Here is a 6,116-nt window from a genome sequence, read left to right as displayed (position 1 = left end):
CTAGCGGTCGCGTCTCAACGCTAGGGTTAGGGTTCTTTCGCTGGGGGTGGCTTGATTTCCGACGGCGGATAGGGCTGCGACGGCGCAACCTAGACGCTGGTTTGGCGGGCTTTTCTCTACCAGGGGCGGTGCTAATGGCGGAGAAGGCGGATGGTAGGGCAACTGTCGAAAAGGGGCAATAGGCGACCTCGAATCTGAAGCGGGCGGAGGCGGAAGTCTCGCCACCGAAGACGACGGGGCGATCTGCTAGCGGGGGGTCTCCCACGCCCCCGGCGGAGTGCAAGACCCCGGATCCGGCAATGAGCCACTCTGCTAGGTTGGGTGGGATGGTTCTCTTGGATAAGGAAGCAGTTGGTCTCGTCTTCAAGGAGGCGGATCGATCTCAACCAAGGCCCTCTCGGTGGTCGGCAGTCGGTAAGGTGTGCTCTTCCAAGCCCATGAAGAAGGCTGCTTTAGAGAGAACTATGCCCCGAGCCTGGGGATTGCACAAGGAGGCCAAGTTTCGGGATATGGGCTCCAACCTATTTGTGGTTCATTTTGGAAGTGAAGGGGACTGGAAGCATGTTTTGAATAATGGGCCTTGGTAGTTTGATTTTGCTGTGCTGATCATGAAGGATTATGAAGGTAGCATCAGGCCGTCAGAGATGGTATTTGATAAGATCAATATCTGGGTCCGGGTGAAGGATTTGCCGTCGGACAAACGCACTGAGGATTTTGGTCGGGCGCTGGGCAACTGGCTTGGTTTTGTGGTTAAAGTGGATACTGACGGAGATGGCACTACTCGAGGACAGCATCTTAGGGTTAGGGCAACAATCTCTGTGTTCGAGCCCTTGGTCCGCTGTTTTCATCTCAAGAGCTCAAAGGAAGACACGGAGGGGACATGGTATGATTTTCACTATGAGAAGATCCCACATTTGTGTTTTGAATGTGCGAGACTGGTGCATGTGGATGGGGTCTGCGACCCACCAGTGAACTCCTTTGATCAATGGGGGGAGTGGCTTCGGGCCTCGCCTGGGAGAAACAATATTGGGAATGATGGCTCGGCGAGTGTTGCATCTAGCTCCAACAACAGCTTTGTCAACTCGCATGGAGAATCGGTGACTAGAGCTAGGTATGAGGTCCCGCGGATGAGAGATTTACCTACGAAGAGGAACCTCTCTGCTGACTTTGCTCATCCGGCTGCTCATCGCACTGGCGGGGGATATGAACAGGACAAGGAAAGGGATGTGGGCAATAGAAGAGGCAAGGGCTGGTATGAACATGCGAGGCGAGAAGACCTGCGAAGTGGGCTGGAACAGAAGAGAGAGAGAGAGAGAGAGAGAGAGAGAGAGAGAGAGAGAGAGAGAGAGATCTTCATGACATGTTAGTCCAGCAAAAGTCCCAAAGGTATGGGGGCGATGGCAGAGAGAATCTCGGAGATGGTAGAGGAAAGGGTCAACAGCTTGGTCATGGAGAGGATAGCTATTGGGGGAGACACCCAGACTATATGTATCAGGGAAAGGACAAGATGGGTGAACCCGCTATGCATGGGAGACTCGCTATGCATGAGAGGTGGGACATGCAAGGAGAGAAAGGACGCATGAAGGGTTACTGCACTAGAAGACCTAGATTGAACGGGGAATATCAATAGGGCAGTCCTTCTCATCTACGGAAGGACACGGAGAGTAAAAAGAGGAGGCCTAGACAAATGTGGGTTGTGAAGGGAGACTATGACAAGCAAGGAAACCAGGATGTGTTCATTCGCGACACCCGTCATAAGACGGCTACTATGTTTGACTGCATCTCCGAATCTAAGGATGGAACGGCGGACCCCGAGGCCTGGGGCAGCTGGGAGCAATGAATCTTCTTGCTTGGAACTATTGGGGCTTGGGGTTGGACCCGACAGTGGGCGAGCTCAGAGACCTGATACGGTCTTACAACCCAGCGGTGGTTTTCCTTAGCGAGACGAAGAAAAAAGCGAGGGCAATGGAGAAACTGAAATGGAGTCTTGGTTTTAAGGAGGGGGTGGCGGTGGATTTCATTGGGAAAAGTGGCGGCATAGCTATGTGGTGGAGAGATAGTGTAAGTAACTGTGAGACCGTGGTGTCAGTACTTTATTGATGCCGATGTGGTGTTCAAGGGAAGAGCTTGTAGAATCACTGGATTCTACGGCGAACCTCGTTAGGAGATGCGGTCAAAATCTTAGGAAGCTCTCCGTTTCTTGTGTAGGCAGGATGATCGGCCCTGGATTTGTCTTGGGGATTTTAATGAAGCTCTTCTCCTATCCGAGCAGCACGGTGGTAACCTTAGAAGCTTTGCGTAGATGGATGGCTTTCGTGATTGTCTGGCTAATTGTGGGCTTGCTGATCTTGGCTTTCATGGGTATCCATATACTTGGGACAACAAGCGGGATGGCGTGGATAACATTCAAGTTCGTCTGGACAGGGCTGTTTGTAATGATGGATTTCTCGAGATGTTTCCGGACACGGCTGTAGAGCATGTTATTACAGAGGAATCGGATCACAATGCTATTGTGGTTAGAGCCCGTGAGACAGCTCAAGGCCTCCACATTGATGGTCCCAGAAGATTTATGTATGAAGAGATGTGGACTAGACATGATGGATACGATGAGGTGGTTAAAGCCGCATGGCAATGGGTAGATGTGGAGGGCCATGATGCTTCGCAAACCTGTGATAAACTTAAAGTTGTCTCTGCAGACGTACAACATTGGGGTCGTGTAGTCTTTAGCTCTGTCCGGCGTCAAATTAAACAGCTCAAGGTTGATCTGGAACAGGCTAAACGCAGGGCTTTGGTCTCTGGATCCTCATTGGAGGTCCACTGTGACGCTCCGAGTTCGATGCGCCAGGTGTCTTCCAGTTATTCGTCGTTGTTGCCATGTTATTTGCTTGCGTGTTGCTTTTTGCCATGTCATCATCTGCATTTCATCATCATGTTTTTCAAACTTGCATCCGTCCGGGTCTTCCAGTTCTCTCCGTTGTCCGTTTCAGAGTCCGACACTCTCACACGCACCCGTTGCACCTACCAGATCTCGTTTCATGAGCGGGAGAAAAACATTCTCGGAATGGGCTGAGATTTGTTGATTGGCCTTGGTATATTACCAGTAAACCGCCTGTCAAATTTCGTTCCATTTGGAGGTCGTTTGATGCCCCAACGGTTAACCGCGTTAACCGAAGCCCTCCTCTTTGCAGCCCAACACCCCTCCTCAACAGCCCACTAGCCCACTAAACTCCCCTCCATGCTCTTCACCGTTGGATCACGATCGTGTGGGCGAAAACCGCACCTCAATAGCCCTCTCCTAGCTCCCTATGCCTATATAAACACCCCCCTTCAATTTCGGATCCAAACCCTAGCCCTCTTCTTCCACCGCGCCGGACACGTCCGCCCCCGCCGCCGGACGCGTCCACCTCCACCCCCATGCCAATCGCCGCCCGCCACATGGCCCCGCGCCGCCAACCACCGTAGCGGCCCGCGGAACCCAGATCGGGCCCGCCCCGGGCCAGATCGGGCCCGAGCCACGCGCGCCCCGCGCCTCCTCGTCTCCGCCGCCGACCGCCGCCTCCTCCCGCCACCTAGCCGCGCCCGTCGCCGGAGCCTCACCGGACTACGCCACCGACCTCGCCGGTCGCTGGGTCACCGGATCCCGCCTCCCCGCCGACCTCGCTGCCCTGAGTAGCTCCCCGTCGCCGGATCCACCATGGTCGCCGCCCTGCCCAGCCGCCGGGACAGCTCCATCCCGGATCCGACCCCGAGCCCCGATCCAAACACAGCCAGACCGCACCACTTCGTCCCGCGGGACCCCCTCATCCAGTTTCTGCGAGGTAGTTTTCTTCACTAAGTCCCCAGGTTTCAACATCAGTTGTGTATCTTGTGTGGGTCCTAACTTTATGCATGTGTGTCTGAATTGAGTGTATGTTATGTCAAATTGTGCATCTCTGAATTCTCTACATGCTAGTGCCATTTGCATGCATGTTACTGCTCATCTTGTTGCCCTAATCATCGTTGCAAAAGTGCTAAATGTTATAATCTGCTGAAAGTTATCATAACTTGTTGATTTGTCTTTTTCATAGCATTTTGTGTTTATCTTTTGAGCATCATGTCAACGTGTTTTAGGAGCATAATCATGTCATCTTTTCAATGGTGCAATCCATGTATTTTTATGTGCCCTGTGGTGACTAGCACAAGCATGCAAAGTAGGGTACTTGCTGTTGCTGATTCCAGTGACTGATTTCTGCCAAGTCTGAATCTGCTACATTATGTTGCCATGTTAACTTGATGCTACAAGCGAATCCATGCATAATCTGGAGATGCTCGGTAAGGATGTTTTGTAGATCTTGTTATGCTATATCCACACATGCCCTTGTTTGCAATTATGGCCTGATGTAGCTTATCTTTACCATGCCCTAAAATTGCTAAATAATGTTTATGTCAGCCTGTTATCAGTAAGTTTAGTTTTGCCATGTGAATAGCTAGTGTTCTATGCCTCCTATGACCATGTTCTTGCCATGAGTAGCTACACAAATATGTCTTTTTGCCGTTGGTTATATTCACATGCCATGATATGCTTTAAGTTGAGTTAACCAAGCTTGCAAACATGTCTAATTATCGTTGTTTCTGCCATGTTCACTAAATTCCACCAAGTCCGAGAATCTGTTATAACTTGCAATCTTGTCTTGATGAATGCCATTGATCTAGAGGCTATATGGGGATGCTAAGTAATCATGTTTTGCCATGTTTAACCTTTAATTTAATGCCATGCTTTTGTTGCCATGATCTTGCACTGTATCGTGTTTGTTTCATGCCTCCAACATGTCAACATGTTATTCCTGCTCACATGTATGCCATGTCATAATCTGTGTTATAAAGTTGCTTCTTGCATTGATCATATTGGTTTAATCCTAATGCCTATGAACCTGAACCTTGATGATAATTGAAGCATGTAATCTGTACCTTAAGTGCATATCATGTTTGTGCCTATCTTGCTCTTGTAGCATGTTGTTATGATGCTCGCAAAGTGCCTAGTTGCTATTTTGGGCAGATTGTGTTTAAATCTTGTATTGGGTGTATGTGTTGAACCGTGGCTCTGTGGAGCATGCTCTACATGAAACTTTCTTAGTTTTGCATGTGGTTTCATATTACCTTGTTGCATCCATGTTTTGAGTGTGTGCTTGATGTTTGAATGCATTTTGCATCAATACCATGTTTAACTTGTTTTGCTCATATCTTCTAGGCCGTAGCTCTGAATTAAATGAACTTTACATGTAACTTGACTAGAAAGACGCGTAGATCATCTTGGTGCACTTTAACTTGATGTTTAACAACTTTAACATAATGTGTTATTCAGATCTGGACCAATTTTCAAAATTTGCATATGAGGACTTACCAGAATTGTTGTATGTTGTTTCCGGCCTCATTTAAACTTGCTTTGGTGTGTGGTCTTGTATGCATCCTCTTTTGCCATGGGTAGCATCATGTAGCCTTGTCATGCATCATACTTGGTTGAGCATCATGTCATGTGTATGTGTTGCGTGTTTACCATGTTGTTTGCTTCTTTCCGGTTGTGCTTCTTCTCGGTAGTTCCTGTTTCGTTGCGATCGTGAGGATTCGTTCGACTACGTGGGTTCGTCTTCTTCATGGACTCGATCTTCTTCCTAGCGGGATTTCAGGCAAGATGACCGTCACCTTGGATACCACTACTATCTTTGCCTTGCTAGTTGTCTCGATGCTATCGCTATGTCACACTACCTACCACTTGTTCATCAAGCCTCCCAAATTGCCATGATAGCCACTAACATTTTCCACCTTCCTAGCAAACCATTGTTTGGCTATGTTACCGCGTTGCTCAGTCCCTCTTATAGCATTGCTAGTTGCAGGTTGTTCCATGTTGGGACATGGATATCATGGGATATCACAATATCTCTTATTTAATTAATGCATCTATATGCTTGGTAAAGGGTGGAAGGCTCGGCCTTTTCCTTGGTGTTTTGTTCCACTCTTGTCACCTTAGTTTCTATCGTACCGGTGTTATGTTCCTTGATTTTGCGTCCCTAACACGGTGAGGGTTTATGGGCCCCTCTTGACAGTTCGCTTTGAATAAAAATCTTCCAGCAAGGCCCAAC

The sequence above is a fragment of the Triticum dicoccoides genome, chromosome 7A (assembly GCF_002162155.2).
Source record: "Triticum dicoccoides isolate Atlit2015 ecotype Zavitan chromosome 7A, WEW_v2.0, whole genome shotgun sequence".
NCBI lineage: Eukaryota > Viridiplantae > Streptophyta > Magnoliopsida > Poales > Poaceae > Triticum > Triticum dicoccoides.
This window is presented reverse-complemented; position numbering follows the sequence as displayed.